Source organism: Tachyglossus aculeatus, chromosome 1 (assembly GCF_015852505.1).
Source record: "Tachyglossus aculeatus isolate mTacAcu1 chromosome 1, mTacAcu1.pri, whole genome shotgun sequence".
Classification (NCBI taxonomy): domain Eukaryota; kingdom Metazoa; phylum Chordata; class Mammalia; order Monotremata; family Tachyglossidae; genus Tachyglossus; species Tachyglossus aculeatus.
In genome coordinates, this window is record NC_052066.1 from 81,530,441 (window position 1) to 81,550,283 (window position 19,843).

At 43.2% G+C, this 19,843-nt stretch overlaps 1 protein-coding gene and 1 non-coding gene across 3 annotated transcripts in view; one reads left to right on the forward strand and one right to left on the reverse strand.

The window, feature by feature from the left end:
* Positions 1-19,843, forward strand: part of ST6GAL1 (ST6 beta-galactoside alpha-2,6-sialyltransferase 1) — a 143,270-nt gene that overhangs the window by 93,099 nt on the left and 30,328 nt on the right. The gene's annotated exons all lie outside the window — the stretch shown is intronic.
* LOC119938149 lies at positions 1,884-2,021 on the reverse strand. Its single transcript, XR_005454355.1, has one exon. It is a non-coding gene; the product is annotated as a small nucleolar RNA SNORA7 (small nucleolar RNA).

Below are 19,843 nucleotides of genomic sequence, written 5' to 3' on the forward strand. Positions count from 1 at the left end.
AACCTTATAATCCTAACTGTAGCACCCTGCTTCATTCTCTTCTTTGTGCACTCCACAAGACGGATACCCAAAAGAGAGGTTCTAGGAGGTTCTATTTGGTCAAGCCAAGATGTCTCCTCTACAAAATCCCAAATGTCCTCATTAGCAAAATCTTGAAAGAGAAAGCGAAATGCACAAAGTTTCAAGTGTGTGACAGGAGGCCTCATTATCTTAAGTGGAAATGAAAAATCACATGCTATTTAGGCATGAGGAAACTTATCCGTGCACTTTGGAGCCATGTCTACCAGGAGACAATAGTTCCTGTTGTATTTCATCTGAAAAACAGAGATTAGGACTCTTAGCCACATGTTGGTACATGGACAATGTCCACTCTGCTTACCTTGTACCTACCCCAGAGCTTAGTACACTGTCTGGCACATAATAAGCACATAACAAATACCTTTTTTAAATAAATACATCATCGTTCCATTGAAACATTTAGTGGTAGGGTATTTCCATTCAACCTTCTCCAGTGGCTTTTAACAAGGGGCATTTTATAAATAAAATGCCATCAAGATTTGGATAATAACAACAACAACAAAAAATTTCTGGTCATTCTTGAGCCAGTGACATCCAGGTAAAACAATTCTTATTCTCATATATGTAAATGTAGAATATAGTTTGGTTTCTTCAGTTTTAAATTCCATAATTTTCAATGTGTACATTATTCCCGAAATCTAAAATACACCCCATTTTTCATAAGTGAAGATGAGATCAGTGCTATTTATGGCACTATTACGTTGTGCAGGGCACGGTATTAAGCATTCAGGAGAGTACGATAGAGTTGGTAGACATGATCTCTACTCAAAGGGAGCTTACAATCTACTGTAAGAGAAGCAGCGTGGCTCAGTGGAAAGAGCACGGGCTTTGGAGTCAGAGGTGATGGGTTCGAATTCTGGCTCCACCACAAGTCTGCTGTGTGACCTTGGGCAAGTCAGTTAACTTCTCTGAGCCTCAGTTACCTCACCTGTAAAAATGGGGATTAAGACTGTGAGCCCCACGTGGGACAACTTGATCACATTGTATCCCCCCAGCGCTTAGAACAGTGCTTTACACGTAGTAAGCGCTTAACAAATACCATCATTATTATTATTATTATTATTACTGGGGAAGGTAGACATTGCACTAAATAAGAGAAAGAGCAAGTATAAGGAGATGTACCTAAGTGCTGTGGGACTGGAGTAAGTTTCAAAGTGTTTAAAGGGTACACAGCCAGGTATGTAAGTGATTTAGAGGGAGGGAAGGTAGAGGAAATGAAGGTTCAGGGAGGGCCTCTTGGAGAAGATGTGGTTTTAGGAGGGTTTTGAAAGTGGGGGAACTGGTGTATTGTTGGATACGAAGTGGGAGGGAATGCTAGGCCTGCGGAAGGATGTGGGCAAGGGGTCGGTTGTGGTATAGATGAGATCACGGTACAGAGAACAAATTGGCTTTAGAGGTGCGGAGTCTGAGGGTTCATTCACTCATTCAGTCTTATTTATTGAGTGCTTACTGTGTGCAGAGCACTGTACTAAGTGCTTGGAAAGTACAATATAGCAATAGAGACAATCCCTGCTCAGAACAGGCTCACAGTCTGGGTGGCGGGGGTAAACAACCATCAATATAAATAAATAGAATTGTAGCTACATTGTCTTGTGCCGCCAAGTTGTTTCCAAGCCATAGTGACACCACGGACACATCTCCCAGAACGCCCCACTCTCCACCTGCAATCATTCTGGTAGTGTATCCACAGAATTTTCTTGGTAAAAATACAGAAGTGGTTTACCATTGCCTCCTTCCGCACAGTAAACTCGAGTTTCTGCCCTCGACTCTTCCATGCCGCTGCTGTCCAGCATGGGTGAGTTTTGACTTGTAGCAGATTGCCTTCCACTCCCTAGCCACTGCCCAAGCTGGGAACGGAATGGGTAGGCCTCTGCTTGACTCTCCCTCTCATAGCTGAGACTGGTAGAGTACTGGAAACTCTCCAGGTGCGACACTGGGGGGTATAGATATACGCATATATACATAAGTGCTGTGGGGTGGGGAGAGGGGGGACGGGCAAAGGGAGCAGGAGCTGTGGAAAAGTGTGTCTCAGTCTGGGAAGGCTTCTTGGGGGAGGTGCACCTTCAGTAGGGCTTTGAAGGGGGCAAAGAGTAATTGTCTGGATTTGAGGAGGGCATTCCAGGCCAGAGGTAGGTCGTGGGCCAGGGGTTGGTGGCAGCAGTTGGGTTGTAGTAGGAAATTATCAATGAGGTCGCGCAGAAAGGGCAGAGCTGACTGAGTGTCTTCAAGCTTGATGGTAAAGAGTTTCTGTTTGATGTGGAGTTGGGTGTGCCATCAATCAATCCATGGTGTTTATTGAGTGCTTACCATGTGCAGAGCACTGTACTAAGTTCTTGTGAGAGTACTATACAAAAGAACTAGTAGATACATTCCCTGCCCATTACCAGTTTATAGTTTAGATGGGAAACCGACATTAAACCATTGGAGGTTTTTGAGGAATGGGGGGATAAGGACTGAACTTTTTCTTAGAGGAATGATCCAAGCAGTAGAGTGAAAGTATAGACTGGACAGTGGGGAAACAGGATGCAGGGTGATTAGTAAAGAGGCTGACGCAGTAGTCAAGGAAGGAAATAAGTGCTTTTTCCTCTCCCCCCCATCCCCCTTGCCCTACCTCCATCCCCTCCCCACAGCACCTGCATATATGTTTGTACAGATTTATTACTCCATTTGTTTTGCTTGTACATATTTACTATTCTATTTGTCTATGATGTGCATCTAGCTTTACTTCTATTTATTCTGATGACTTGACACCAGACCACATGTTTTGTTCCGTTGTCTGTCTTCTCCTTCTAGACTGTGAGCCTACTGTTGGGTAGGGACCGTCTCTATATGTTGCCAACTTGAAATTCCCAAGTGCTTAGTACAGCGCTCTGCACACAGTAAGCGCTCAATAAACACGATTGAATGAATGAATGAAAGCGCTTGGATCAGGGTGGTAGCAGTTTGAATGGAAAAGGCACATTGTAGAGATGCTGTGAAGGAAGAGCCAGTTGGGTTTTGTGAGAGATTGAATGTGCGGGTTGAATGAAAGCTGTGCGTTGAGGATAATGCCAAGGTTACGGGCTTGGGAGTCAGGGAAGGAAATGATGAAAAGAAGAGTGCAGCCTACAGGTGGAATGACAGTGGAGGCAAGTGGCGAGGTGGGTCGAGAGGAACCATGGATCAGTGGCAGAAAGGCGAGTTTGAGAAAACTGAGGCTGGAGGCCTGAACATAGAGTGAGTCCACAAGGAAGGAAAGCCGGAGGCAGGCAGGAAGCAGCATGGCCTAGTGGATAGAGCACAGGCCTGTGAGTCAGAGGTCATGGGCTCTAGTCCCCACTCCACCACTTCTCTGAGAAGCAGTGTGGCATAGTGGAAAGAGCCCGGGCTTGGGAGTTAGAGGTCGTGGGTTCTAATCCCAGCTCCGCCACTATCAGCTGTGTGACTGTGGGCTAGTCACTTGACTTCTCTCTGCCTCAGTTATCTCATCTGTAAAATGGGGATTAAGACTTTGAGCCCCACGTTGAACAACCTAAGTGCCTGTATCTACCCTGGAACTTAGAACAGTGCTAGACACATAGTAAGCATTTAACAAATAATGATAATGCTAATAATAATTATTATTATGGTATTTGTTAAGCGCTTACTATGTGCCAAGCACTGTTCTAAACTCTGGAAAGCTCTTACTATGTGCCAAGCACTGTTCTAAGCACTGGGGTAGATACAGAATAATCACGTTGTCCCACCTGGGGCTCACAGTCTTAATCCCCATTTTACAGATGAGGTAACTGAGGTACAGAGAAGTTAAGTGCCTTGTCCAAAGTCACACAGCTGACAAGTGGCAGAGCTGGGATTCGAACTCACAACCATGCCATCATCATTATTATCATTATTATTCTCTGCGGTATGGCCTTGGGCAAGTCGCTTCACTTATCTGTGCCTCAGTTCCCTCATCTGTAAAATGGGGATTAAGACCGTAAACGCCATGCGAGACAGGGACTGTGTCCAACCTGATCTGCTTGTATCCTCCCCAGCGATTGGTACAGTACCTGGCACATAGTAAGTGTGTAACAAATGTCATTATTATTATGGAGGATAGAAATTTAGAAGACCCCCAAAATTCCTTCTCCACTACTGAAGTTTGGTTTTCTTACCATGTTTAATAGCTCTAACTTTTTGATCAGTTTCGAAGTGGAAAAGTATTTTGAGTTTCTGTGCCATACACGCATTCTGTGTACCTTGGACTTTTCTTTCAGTCACTTAGTAATGGTGCCAGTTGTGTTTATTAAGCAAACCGAAGACCCTCTCCTCTCCTTTTTAAATTAAGATCCGATCATAAGGTAAAGATCCTTGCTTCAAATTCCCTTTTCTCCTTTTAAAAGTCCATTTAATGTTTTGAGCACAATATCATTCCATTTTATATTTGAAAACTATTACACAAACACAATGGTGCCTGCCAAATCACACCTGATAAGGATCCAGGAACCGGAATCAGTATTGGCCTAACGGGCATTCGAATTCCCAGCAAGAGAAAGTTATCATTTCTGAGAAACTGTAAGTAACCATCGGGTTCATTTACAGAGCTAACTCCTAATTCATGAAATAAATTGTCCCAAATCTTACTGTGCATAAGCGACTCTTGGGGATCAAGGTAAGTGAACTTTTTCAAAATAGTGAACCTAATGGAAAGATCATGGGCCTGAAAGTCAGAGGACCAGGGTTTTAATCCTGATTCTACCTTTTGTGTGACCTGGGACAAAGTCATTTATCTTCTCTGTGCCTCAGTTGAGGGACCCACACAGTTAGGTGATGGGAGAGAGAGGAGGAGCCCGTGAAGGAGACTGAGAATGAACAGCCAGAGAGATGAGAACTAGGAGAGGATAGAGTCAGTTAAGCCAAGTTTGGATATGCCATACCTAACAAAAACTCCTCAACATTGGATTTTAAGCCATTTCACCCCCTCCTACCTCATCTCACTTCTCTGTTTCTACCAACCCACATGTTTCACTACTCTAAAGCTAACCTTCTCACTGTGCCTTGATCTCACCAGTGACCCCTGCCCACATCCTTATTGAAGGCATATCTCCTCCAGGGGCCCTTCCCAGGCTAAACTTCCCTTTCCCCTTCTCCCAACCCCTCCTGTGACCCCCTGACTTGCTCCCTTTGTTCTCCCCTGGCTCCAAGCCCCATGGCACTTACGTGTATATCCGTAATTTATGTATTTGCATTGATGTCTGTCTCCGCACTTCTAGAGTGTAAGCTCATTGTGGGCAGGGAGTCTGTCTGTTTATTGTTGTATTATACTCTTTCAGGCACTTAGTACAGTGCTCTACTCACAGTAAGTGCTCAATAAATATGATTGAATGAATGAATGTAGGACAGGAACTGTGATGTAATTATCTTGTATCTACCTCAGTGTTTAGTACATTTTGTGACATATAATAAGAACTTGCCAAATGCTACCCATTAGTATTATGACTATTATTATGATTTGTTAATAATAACAAAGGCACTAGAGTGGATTCCCATAAGCTACCTCAACCAATGGGTTCAAAGTCCTACTGTTCTCCAAAGGAATTTGCCTTCCAGATAATAGTTTGCTCCCAAGAGGATCTCGACATTGGTTGGACATTAAGAAGAAAATAATGTTTTTCCTTCCTTTTTGTTTCATATATGTACTAGTGAAACATTTTGAGGAGGGAAACATTTTTTTATAATCTTATTGGGAGAATACAAAAGACCATATTCTGAATATTTTTTTTAATATAAAATACTGAACTCTTTGTAAGAGTTGAAACATAATGCAAATGGATTGTCAAGTATTCTGCTTCATTACATCTGCTTCCTTTTAGAAAGAAGCCCCTTCTCTTTGACAGAAGTCTGATACGGCCCCAAGAGAATCACATAGATAATAAAAATATTTAATTTTTTTTTCCAAATGGCTTTTTTTAAGCACTTGCTATGTACTGAACCAAGTGCTGGGGTAGATACAAGCTAATCAGGTTTGATACAGTTTTACTTTTAAATATTGGAGTAAACATTCATATGACTCTTCTGTATACGTTTTGTTGTAACCATTCTGTAATGTTTTTTATGAATCATTGACTGTCTGTCCCAGAAGATAAAATCATTGTTCCTCATGCACCGTCATAAATACCAAGAATTAAATGATTGATATCAGTGGCCTATTCAATGTCAGCAAATCCCGTCAGTTCTACTCGCAAAACATTGCTAAAATCCACCCTTTCTTCTCCATCCAAACTGTATGCCATGCTGATCGAAGCACTTATTCATTCATTCAGTTGTTCATTCATTCAGTCGTATTTATTGAGTGCCTACTGTGTGCAGAGCACTGTTCTAAGCGCTTTATCCCGCCTTGACTAATGTATCTGTCTCCTTGCTGACCTCCCGGCTTCCTGTCTCTCCCCACTCCAATACTTCACTCTGCTGCACGGATCATGTATCAACAAAAAATAATAATAATAATGGCATTTGTTAAGTGCTTACTATGTGCCAAGCACTGTTGTTAAGTCCATGTCTCCCCACTCCTCAAGAACCACCCATGGCCATCCAATCACTGTAGCATCAAACAGAAACTCCTTATCATTGGCTTTAAAGCACTCGATCAGTTTACCCCATCCTATTAATCTCCTTCTACAGCCCAGCCTGCACGCTTCGCTCCTCTAGCATCATCTTACTCACTGTGTCCCACTTTCTTCTATCTTGCCACCTACCCCTTTCCCATATCCTCCCCCTAACCTGGAACTTCCTCCCCCTCCATTGATGCCAGATCACCACTCCCTCCACCTTCAAAACCTATATAAGGTCACATCTTTGTCAAGAGACGTTCCCCGATTAAGTCCTCTTTTTCCCGGCTCGCTCTCCCTTCTGTGTCATTTATGCACTTGGATCTGTGATCTTTGGGCATTTGATATTTGCCCCACCCCCACTCCTTTAGCACTCATGTACATATCTTTAAATTATATATTAGAAATTACTTATTCATATTAAAGTCTGTCTCCCCCTCTAGACTGTAAGCTCATTATGGGCAGGGAGCATGTTTGCTAATTCTGTTGTATTGTACCCTTCCAAGCTCTTAGTACAGTGCTCAATAAATATGATTGATTGAAACAAAACTGACTCCCTTCCATAGCCACTTTCAGGGTGTGTGTGACCTCTTGGCTAGGGCAAGTCTCACTGGGGATGGAAGCCTATAGAAATATAGGAAAACAAATCCCGCTGGGCATCCTCTTCATTCCTGTTGCTTTTCATATTTGGAGGTGTGGGAAATATCATCGGGGGAGGCAGTGTTACCTAGTGGAAAGAGCGTGGGCCTTAGAGTCAGAGAACTTGGATTCTAATCCCACCTTTGCTTCTTGACTGCTGTGTGACCTTGGGCAAGACACTTAACTTTTCAGTGCCTCAGTCATCTCATCTAAAAAATAGGGACTCCATCATACTCCCTCCTATTAGACTGTGAGTCCCATGTGGGACAGGGACTATATACAACCTGATTCTCTTGTATCTACCCCAGCACTTAGTACAGTGCTTGGCACATAGCAAGGGCTTAACAAGTACAATTAAAAAAAATTAGTAGAACAAGAGATGAGAGCAAGGTCTGAGAAGTGTTCACCACTTAGGGGTTCTCTCCTGGAGTGGACAGTTCATTCATTCATTCAATCATATTTATTGAGCGCTTACTGTGTGCAGAGCACTGTACTAAGTACTTGGGAAGTACAAGATGGCAATGTATAGAGACGGTCCCTACCCAACAGTAGGCTCACAGTCTAGAGGACAGTTAAAAGCAGGAAGTGAAGCTCAGGACAAGCAAAGTCATCTACTCCCTGTTTCCTCAGCTAAAGTCAGCTGCCCTAGCTGAGGCAGCCCCTGAAACTCAAGTAAGAGCAAGAAACTCACTTGGAGGAAGGTAAAGCTTGTTTTGCTTTCACTCCCCCTGTGACCGCTCAAGGCGTTTGATGATGTAAGGCAGAGGTGAAACTACATTTATTCAACCAGTTCAGCTGCCAGAAATGCTGAGATGAATTGGCTCCTTGTGGGCAGAGACTGTGTCTACCAACTCTGTTGTATTGTGCACTCCCAAGTGCTTAGTTCCATGCTTTGCACCCAGTAAGCACTCAGTACATGCCATCGATTGAACACTTCACCCTGAAATTTTGACAAAGTTTTGAGATGGGGAGTACAAGAAAGATTGGGCCTCAGTCTCTCCTAAAGGGCCACGATACCCTGACTCAGACTGGTGGAGGAAGAGGCCCATATTGGAGGCTCAAACAAACAAATCACAGGGAATTCGAAGAGGGTGCATGATCCTGTTTGCTCTTCCCAGGGTACGAAGAAGACTATAAATGTTCAGTGCTCAAGATGCCCATTAAACATGAGATTTAAATTTACCCGCAAAAACTGTTACACTTGGGACAGTGTGTGTGATAGTCCAATGAAGGTGCTGTGTAACGTGACAGGAACTATTTATTGTTGAAGGGAGGGGAAACCTTAGCAGACTAAAGACCAAACTTGATTTCTCTGTAACTAAATTCAGCAATATAGGCAGAACCTGGAACAATAATATTTACATTTGCATAACATTTGGAAAGTCAAATGGCTTTAAGTGAGGGAGTAAAGCATTGAAAAATTAAATGACAACTCATAGGGATGTAATAATATGATAAAATGATAAAACAAAATGATAGGGACTGGGTCTGTTCTGATTATATGTTATCTATCCCAGTGCCTGGCCCATAGAAAAACCTTAACAATTACCACTATTCTTATTAACAATTACCTCATCTGTAAAATGGGGATTGATAGTGTAAGTCCCATGTGGAACAGGGACTGTATCCTACCTGATTACCTTGTATCTACTCCAGCACTTAGAACAGTGCATGAACATAGTAAGCACTTATCAAGTGCCATTATTATTATTAATAATCACAATTTTATTACTACTATTATTTTATCAGATGTAATTCTTGTCCCACATGGAGCTCACAGCCGAAGGGGAAAGGGAGAATAGATTTTTAAGCCCAATTTTAGAGATGAGGAAGTGAAGGCATAGAGAAGTTAATTTCAAGGGTACACAAAAGGCCAATAGCAGAGCCAAGATTAGAACCTAGGTCCTCAGACTCCCTCGTCCATGCTCTCTCCATTAGGCAGTTTGAAAGATGAAGATGAGGAACATGTCTCCATTATCATCATCATTTTCTTCCTCATCAAATTCTGTTGTCCTTATTTAGAGGGCACTTAATTTGCTTCACTGCTACTCCTGGACTACATGTTGATCGGTTCTGTGTTTGTGAGTGGAAAGAGTAGTGCCCTGGAAATAAGGAAATCTGGGTTCTGGTATAGAGTATGTACTCAGGAAACACCACTGTTCGATTGATTGACCATCCTGATTCTGCTTGTAGCTAGTTATCATGGACTGCACACACATTTGATATTGTGCTGCAACCTGGCATTTTTACTAGCTTATTTCTTTCTGCCACAAATGAAGCATGACCGGCAGGGACAAGGGGATGAGATGGCATTGCACAGCCTACTAGTATCAGTTGCTCTGTAAAGATTCTTGGTTCTGAAGTCTCAGGACAGAGGGTTATCCATTGTTTCCAAAGGACTGATCATCACATCATCATCACAACCAATCCCTATCTGCTCTTCTGCTGTGTATCTGACCTGTTGGTAAGGAACATAACAACAATAATAATAATAATAATGTATTATTAAAGGCTTACTCTGTACCAAGCATTACACTAAGTCCTGTGGTAGATATAAGATCATTAGGTCAGATAAAGTCCGTCCCACATGGGGCTCACAGTCTAAGTAAGAGGGAGAATAGACTTTGAATCCCCATTTTATAGATAAGGGAATCAGTCAATCACTCATGGTATTTATTGAGCACTTGCTTCGTGCTCATTTGGGAGAATATAATGAAACAGAGTTGGTAGGCACATTCCTTGTTCACCCCCGCCTTACCCCAGAGCTTACATTTTAGAGGAAAATGAGGTACAAAGACTTAAAGTGACTTGCCCAAGGTCATATAGCAGGCAAGTGGCAGGGTGAGGATTAGAACCCAGGTCCTCTGATTCCTTAGCCTGTGTTCTTTACACTAAGCCAAAATGCTTTTCTACAGGGAAGTGGTGCTTGGGTAACTCCTCCAGTGGAATGCCCCATTGAGCTTGGGTTTTAAAGAATGGATATTCCTTACATATCCTTTTCTCCCTTTCCCTCCTCTCCCTGCTTCTTATGACAAGTTCAGAGAGCCCCAGTTCTCACTCCTGCTGGTGAGCAAGAATTTGCTGCTACTACTGCTCTGTGGGATGCGGAGAAGGGTGAGAACAGGCAGTTATATGGAGCATGCAAGAGTAAGGAGTGCCGGAGACTCTCGGAAAAATAGAGATGGCCTGGGATCATAAAACATCCCATTGCACCCACTATAATAGTATCTCTCTGCAGTACCATTTGGCAGAAAGAGCAGGAAGGGCCTGGGGACATTGGCTACTCCCTGTTTTTGGTCCAGCAAATAGTTGAGAGTACATCCATGTTGCCCTTCTTTGTATTTGGGGATGGTGAACAACTGTGTGTGTGTGTGTGTGTGTGTGTGTGTGTGTGTCTGGTGGCCAACAGGACAACAGTCTTAGCTGCAGTCTTCATACCTTTGTGGGCAGGAATTCTGACTGTTTATTGTTGTACTATACTCTCTCAAGCTCTTAGTACAGTGCTCTGCACATAGTAAGTATTCAATAAATACGATTGAATGAGCGAATGAATTTTCCAGCTCTTTGCTCAATGGGGATGTGGTGTGAGTTTCTACGGAAGACTGTTCAGCGACATAAACACCGCTTGACAGTTTCCCTGCTTCTTCAGCAACCGAGAGACTAATGCAAGGCTGTCTTCTTTCATAGCACTTTAGTTTTGGGTTCAAGAAAGGAGCATCTTATTCAGAGCAGCAGCGGTCATCTGTTGCACTGGCTTTCCAAAGTCTCTAATTTGGTCTGCCCATGGAAGACAACAGGCACTGGGAGATGTCTAGCAATGATGATGCTCGGTGCGAGTCTATGAGGATGGGATTGCGTATCTTCCTACAACTCTTTGGTTGCAGAGAGTCATAGTTATTGAACGCTTACTGTGTGCAAAGCACTGTACTAAGCACTTGGGAACGTACAATATAACCACAAATGGACACATTCCCGCCCACAACGAGTTTACAGTCTAGAGGAAGAGGCAGACATTAATACATGGTTCGGTGCCTTTACCCACCCCATGAGTCATGATAAAAGGCCAGTTTCTTGTTATCCATCCAATTGGCTGTGCCTGTGAAACTGATGCAGTATTCATGGAATTGAAACAATAGTCCTCTGGAGGCAGAAATGGGAGAAAATGGGAGCCGCTGTATGCTATGTGTGAGCAGGATTTTTTCTTGGCCCACCTTTGCCTAGGATGGGGGAGGCAGAGGGTATAGGGAGTTGAATGAAACCCCAGTTGCCTTGCAACACGGCTTAGTGGATAGAGCACAGGTCTGGGAGTTAGAAGGACCCGGGTTCTAATCCCACCTCTGCCACTTGTCTGCTGTATGAACTTGGACAAGTCACTTCACATCTCTGTGCCTCAGTCACCTCAAGTGTAAAATGGGGATTAAGACTGTGAACCCTCATGAAGGTCAGGAACTGCATCCAACCTGATTAGCTTGTAACTACCCCAGTGCTTAGAACAGTGCTTGACACACAGTAAGCACTTAACAAATGCCATCATCGTCATTATGATTATTAATTAAAAGAAGCAGCGTGGCTCAGTGGAAAGAGCACGGGCTTTGGAGTCAGAGGTCATGGGTTCAAATCCCGGCTCCGGCAACTGTCAACTGTGCGACTTTGGGCAAGTCACTTAACTTCTCTGTGAAAGAAGAGAAGTTTTCTTCTCTGTTAACCTCATCTGTCAAATGGGGATTAAAACTGTTAGCCCCCTGTGGGACAACATGATCACCTTGTAACCTCCCCAGTGCTTAGAACAGTGCTTTGCATATAATAAGCGCTTAACAAATGCCATCATTATTATTATTAACTAGCATCAGACCCAGTTATTGAAGCCAAAATGTACTTTAAGATGGTTTTCCCAGGCAGCATTCAGGGGATTGGGGGGTTAGGGAAAACCACCTTGGACAACTGCCCCAGATATCTCTGGTGCCCAGGTCCAGAGCCCCCACAGAGGCCCAGCAGGAGAGGAAATGTCCCTACTCACAGGGAGAGTGTTACTGAGGTTGCAAATAGAGACAGTGCCCCATAGAACTCAAATAATAATAATAATAATAACAATGATAATGGTATTTGTTCATTCATTCATTCATTCAATCGAATTCATGAGGACTTACTGTGTGCAGAGCACTGTGCCAAGCGCTGTTCTAAGCACTGGAGTAAATACAAGGTTATCATGTTGTCCCATGTGAGGCACATAGTCGTAATCCCCATTTTACAGATGAGGTAACTGAGGCACAGAGAAGTGAGGTGTCTTGCCCAAAGTCACACAGATGACAAGTGGTGGAGCCGGGATTAGAATCCACAACCTCTGACCCTCAAGCCTGTGCTCTTTCCACTAAACCATGCTGCTTCTTGTGTGTGTCCCTTCACCAGCTTATGTTCTGGGCCCTAAGGCCCACTATTCTACCAAAAGGTCATCCAATACGAACAAGTAATGCATGAAAACTCGTATGTTCCAAATATCTGACTTGGATAGATGCTGGCTCTTTGGCTGTAGATGCTGTTTTGGGTATATGCATCATCTCAGAAAAGTACTTTTGCATGCTCATGGTGTGGAATGGATTGTCCATGATTTAAAAGTCTTTTCACACATTGATAGAATCTCACCACGTAAGGGGAGTGCTTTCCCCCTTCCCTTTTTCTTTCATCTTTCTTTCCCCACCATCTCTTCTCCCCTTTCTTCCACTCAGTCTCCCATTCACTCCCCCTTCTCCTTTCCCATTCTTATCTCTCTTCCCCCCCCACTTTTTCCCTCTTTCTCTTCCTCTCTCCCCATCTCTTTATCTCTCTTCCCCCTCCTGCTCCTCTTCTTTCCCTCATTCTCCCTCTCTCTCTCTCATCCCTCTACCTCTATTCCCACCCTGAATTGAGCACATTATGACTCTGTCTGGTTGACTTGAGCCAGTATTTATACCTGAGGGAATAGAGCAATCCTTGGGAAGGATAGCAGGCAGGGGTTTCATGGCATGTTTCAGGAAACACTTTGTGGTTGCTAAACAAGACATTGTTGCTGAACATGACATTGTGACTACAGCAGCCTTCTTGGGCATCTACTCTATGCAGCTTAAAACATTGAGCGGTCAATTGAGGATTTCACCCCAATTATAAGCCCCTGAGGTTTAGGGAGAAGGGGGCCGGCATTTGATTTGTTTGCATTTGTTCCCTTGAAAATAATCATTTTTCACTTGGGTGACAAAATCCAGGCCCTTTTCAAACTTTAAGAAAAAAATGATCAGACAAATTCTGTTCATCCTTTGGTTCTTGAATGCAGTCCTATCACATTTCAAAGCTTTCATATTTCATTTCTCATGAGTTATTATTAGAACTGGATATTTTAAAATGAAGGGTTTTTTAAAATCTGAAAATGGCACCATCTTTGTTATATCTTTTAGAAGAGTAAACATAGTAATCAGTATAAGTTCACCATTTTTCTTCTATGTGGACTCAAAAAGTGTTTTAATGGACAAAACATGAAGCGGATCTAAATATATCCCTGTAAACATTGTCTGTGAGGAGCAGTGTTATATTATAAACCAAAGATGTCAAAAGACTGTAGAAGTATTATTTTAAGATTCTTTGCACTGCTCAGGTTGGGAAAGCAAATTTCTAGGGTTAACAACTCATCTTTAAAGGGGAAAATGAGGCAAGGAAACATGCTGAAGGGTATAGCATGTACCTAAAATCCATCCCCTTACTCACTGGGTTTTGCACAAAAATATGGTGCCATAATATTCTCTTCAATTGGTGATGAATAATTTCTTTCCCTAAGTGTCGCCTGCTGAAATAGCATTTAGAATATAAATTATAGTGAAATTATCTGTGATTGTCCTGTGTTTCATCTGCTCTCAACTTTAAAATATCCCTCACTTTTATTCCATAGATAGGTAAGGACTATAAGATGTGTTCATTGTAAAGTAGAAGAAAATAATTTGAGGAAATAAAATTTGTGCTAGGTGTTAGCCATTTTACCTTTCCTTCTTTCTCTCTCTCTCTCTCTGCTAGGTGGTAAATTCACTGAAGTCAGGGATCATGTCTATCTGTTTTACTCTCCAAAGTGCTTACTTCAGTTCTCTGCCCACAGGAAGAGCTCAATAAATATCATTGGTTGTCTGATTGCATCCCCAACTGTCAAAGATATTCATATAATGAATCAAACAAGGTGAAAACAGGAGCTTGGTAGTTTTTTTTAAAAAAATGTTGTTTTTATTTTTAAAGAAAAGGTACAGGTTACATCACATCTCATTTCTTATTTCTCCTCCAGAGGTATGGGATTTTAGAAGGTATGTAATTCTTTCTAAACAAGCCCATGCAATAAGCAGTTTGAAAACACTGAAAGAAGGTAGTGTGCCTTACTGTTACTCCAACAAATTTTCTGAAATAGCACATAATTCAGTTTAATTATTAATAAGTAAAACTCTTTCCTTACATATATGGTGTATTTCCTCTCCATCCACAATCACAGTATCCCACTGGAATATTGTATTAATTGCCTACCAGCCTAACATCTTCCCCCTTTTTAGCAAATATGGCATATTGTAAAATTTAATGCTGGTCTACAATTTATACCAATTTCTATTGGTCTTTCAGACTGTGTTCACATTAATTCTGCTCGATGCTCTTCCTTAGCCAATGGGCTGATGCCCTAGACACCATTTTATCTTTCCCTGCCTTTTGGGAAGTATGACTCTCCATGCTGCCCAGTGGCCTGAAAAGAGCCCAGTTGGTTACTGAATTAGTTAGTTCTTCTCTAGGTAACACAATTAAAATAAGCATGCGGGTCGAATTTTCAAAAAGTTTAATGGAAACATCTTTTTTTAAAAAAACCTACAAAGATAAATTGCCTATCCCTTTACTGCTTAGCAACTAAAGGTTTGAAAAAAAAGATGAAAGACTCTCAGCAGAATTAAAGAGATGCGTGGTGAAGCACTATCTTGTCAACAATTTTAGGGAAAATGCAGAGCATTTTTTTTTCTTCCCACACTGTCGGCTAAGACAGACTGAGGACTCAAACATGATTTTAGAGTTTAAAAAAGGAAAGTAAATGAAAAGCAGATGTAGGCAGACTCTTACAATATCAGTCCTTGGACAGGCAACAAGACAGGGCTGCCTTGTTCTGGCACTGAGGTCGTGAAGGAAGCAATTAGATGCGAGAGATAGCACAGAGATAAGGTTGTGTTTGAAAAATGAGTCTGCCAGTTCTAACAATCAACTGATCAGTGATATTTGTTGAGCTCTTACTGTGTGTAGAGCCCTGTACTGAGCACTTGGGAAGTACAAATTGACAACATATAGAGACAGTCCCTACCCAACAGTGGGCTCACAGTCTAAAAGGGGGAGACAAAACCAAACATACTAACAAAATAAAATAAATAGAATAGATATGTACAATGCTCCACCCATTGGAGCCAGAATCAATTAGAGCCAGTAGAGGAGCCTGGTGGAGTCATTGAGGGATGGCCCCAGATGGAAGCCAAGCTCTGGGGGGAAGAGGATAGCAGCCTCCTAACGTTCCTAACTCTCCAAAGTGCCCAATCCACTGACGTAAGAGGACGAAATGTTTGTAAAGCTCGAGTAAGCCGATAACTGAACTGAGGGAATTACTGAGGGAATTACTGAGGGAATCAGTAAAATAAACCTTAATAGAAGTGCCAAATTTTTATTTTGAGCTTAGGGTCGAATTTAGGTATAAGACAGTGGGGGTGGGTCTCTCTGAAGGGACAGAGAAAAAAAAAAGTAGAGGGAGGGGAGGAAAAGGAGAGAGAAGAAGGGGATTAAGAGGCACACTTCCTTTTTTGCTAAAGTGTCAACTCCCTGAAGGCAGAGATTACAGTGTACTAATTTTACTGTACTCTCAAGGATTTAGTGCAGTGTTCTACATGTGACAAGCATTCAGTAAATACTACTGATTGATTAAGTTCCTGCTCTCAGGCTGTGGACTGCTGTTGGTAGAAATCCAAACACTAAGCCTCATCAAATTCCTGCTATAACTCTGCCCTGTCCTCCACCCAGTGTCACTGCTGCTCCTCCCTCATTGTTGCCCAGGATCATTGCTCCCACCAACTATTTCAGACCTTTACTTCCCTTTTTCTCTCTTGCTCCTGATCACCTTGTCAACTACTTTAAATCAAAACCATTAGGTGTGAGCTGCCCATAATCTCCCCATCACCTTCTCGACTCCCATCCCCAAACTTACTTTCTCAAATCCCAGCTCCGCCAATTGTCAGCTCTGTGACTTTGGGCAAGTCACTTAACTTCTCTGGGCCTCAGTTACCTCAACTGTAAAATGGGGATTAAGACTGTGAGCCCCCAGGGGACAACCTGATTACCTTGTAACCTCCCCAGTGTTTAGAACAGTGCTTTGCACATAGTAAATGCTTAATAAATGTCATCATTATTATTACTATTATTATTGTCTTTCTCATTTGTCTCTCAGTAGGAGATCTCCCTCCTGCTTTCAAAATCTATCCTCTGCACATGTTTTGCAAACCCCATCCCTTCCCACTTTCTATAAGCAATTGTGCCCATTCTGCCTATCATCTTAGATCATTCTCCTATCTGATGAGGTCCTCCTGCTCTGTTTACCAACCTAGCCTTAAGGGGAAAAAAAAAACCCAAAACCCAAACCTTTCTCTTTTCCTCCTGGCATCATCCACCTATCTTCCTCCCATCCCTCCCACCCATGTCCTAACTCCTCAAACAGGTTATATACACTTACTACTTCACTCCTTCTCCTCCAACTCTCTTGCCGAACTTCTGCAATCTTCTTCTACCCCCATTCCGCTTCACTAAGACTGTTCTCTCCAAGACAAAAAATGACCTTCTTACCAAACCAAATATCCAAAATCTACTCAACCTTTTGGCTACTGTTGACCACTCATTTCTCTTGGAAACACTATCAAACCTTGGTTTCTTTGATATTGTTCAGTCCTGTATTCCTCCTACCTCTCTTGCTGATCCTTTTCAACCTTTTCACTGTTTCTTCCTCTGTTTCCCTTCTCTTCTCAGTTTATTCATACTCCCCTATGTATTTCATCCACTCTGGTGAATTCCAACTACAACCATTATGAGGATGACTACCAAAATTATCTTGCTAGCCCTAACCTTTCTCCTTCTATGCACATCTCCATGGATGTCCTGCTAGCACCTCAAGCTTAATGTGTCCAAAAGGGAACTCTGTATCGGCACTTCTTCACTCCAATCTAACTCTTCCATCACCGTAGACAACAGCTGCATCCTGCTCACCTCAGAAGCCCATACACTTGACATTACCTTTTAATCGATGGCATTTATTGAGTGCTTACTATGTACAGAGCATTGTGCTAAGCATCTGGGAGAGTACAATACAACAGAGTGAGTGGACAGGTTCCCTGCCCATAAGGAGCATACAGCTTCCAGTGAGGGAGACAGAAAATAAAATAGTCAATTAATCATATTTATTGAGTGCTTATTATATGCACAGCATTGTACTAAGCACTTGAGAGTACAATACAACAGAACAAGTAGAAACATTTTCTGCCCATAACGAGCTTACAGTCTAGAGGGGAGACAGACATGAATATGAATAAATAATGTATAATATATGATTTAAATATATGTACATAGGTGTTGTGAGGTTGGGGGTGGGGCGAATATCAAATGTCCAAAGGCCACAGATGGAAGTACATAGATGACGCAGAAGGAAGAGTGATCTGGGGAAAGATGGATTAATTGGGGAAGGCATCTTGGAGGAGTTGTGCCTTCAATAAAGCTTTGAAGTGGGGGAGAGTAAATTGTCTGTCTGATTTGAGGAGCGAGGATGTTCCAGGCCAGAGGCAGGACATGAGTTAGGGGTCGGTGGCAAGACATGTGAAATGGAGGCACAGTGAGAAGCTTAGCACTAAAGGAGCAAAGTGTGCGGGCTGGGTTGTAGGAGCAGAGAAGTGATGTGTGGTAATAATAATAATCATAGTAATAATAATGGTATTTATTAAGCTCTTACTATGTGCAAAGCACTGTTCTAAGCACTGGGGAGGTTACAAGGTGATCAGGTTGTACCACAGGGGGCTCATAGTCTTAATCCTCATTATACAGATGAGGTAATCGAGGCCCAGAGAAGTTAAGTGACTTGCCCAAAGTCACTCAGCTGACAAGTGGAGGAGCTGTTATTTGAACCCATGACATCTGACTCCAAAGCTCATGCTCTTTCCACTAAGCCACACTGCTTCTCCTGGTAGGAATTGGCAAGGTGAGGTAGTGCTTTAAAGGCAGTGGTGAGGAGTTTTTGATTAATACAGAGGTGGATGGGCAATAACGGGAGTTTTTTGAGGAGGTAGTGACATGTCCTGAACACTTTCAAGGCCCTCTATGGAGAAAGCAGCCAGGGAGACCATGTCATCTAGGGAGAACCAGGTTTCAGTGATGAGGAGGAGGAGAAGTGACTGAGAAATGAACAGGTGAAGGATGAAGGGGAGCTTCCCCATGCCAGAGTGGGGGTTCCACAAGCCACACTTGGCAGCAGCTGTGGAGGGGCTAATGTGTGAGGGGACTGTGTGAGAGGTGGGGAGGGTTTGGATGGGAGTGACTTTACGGGGGCCAGTGCAGGGGGAGAGGAATGAGGGGTGGCACTGGGGCAGGAGAACAGGGATGGGGCAGGGAGAAGGGGTGAGAAGGGATTGGATGGGATCGAACCGACATGGGGCCACGCAGGGGGAAGGGGACAAAGGATGGGTGCCCCGCACAGGATGGGGAGGGGGAGGACCAGGGGTGGCGCTTAGACAGGATTACAGGGATGGGGGAGGAGAGGATTTGGGTGATGGAGGGGCAGGGAGGGGATCAAAGGGTCATGGTGAAGTCAGTGAGGCAAACAACAGCAATTACCACTTAATAAACAACACAAATAACAACTTAATCTGGTGATACCCAGAGGAGATGGTTGAATTGTCCTTGGGCCATTTAGTGTGAAAAGGCCAGTGACTAGGGGAGCCCTGGGGTAATAGTTGAATTGCCTCTGGGGAATGGATCAGGAAGTGTCCAGTGTTTAGGAGACTGTCATTAGCGAAGCCACTGTTTGGCCCTGGGGTTGGGTATGAGAAATTTATCTCATAAGAAGTCCCTTGAGCCAGCCCCCACCTCATCCCATATGGTCCTGCGAGCATCCTGGGAAGATCATGAGGGTTAGGGCTCCAGAGCTACTGCGATAGTGGTCTGCACCTTACAAGTCCCTTGCCATTTTTGGCCCTGCCATAGCCACAGTTACTGAGGTTGCACACCCAACCCCACTCCATTGTTGTTTGCTGGATTACCTCCGCAACACACTAACCATGGGGGTAGGGTTGAGGAGGATGGGAGGTTGGGGGGGGGGTGGGGGGAACATCCCTTATCAAGAGTTTCTGGTGGGAGGCAAGGAGGAACCTAAGGTGCCCAGTCTTGGGGCCTGTCGGAAGTTCGAAATCCAGCTGCAGTGTTGGAGTCCTTATCACCTCTTCCTCCTGACATCAGGGGACAAAGAGGTGGGTCTGCTATTTTAGTTCCTCGTCTTAATAATAATA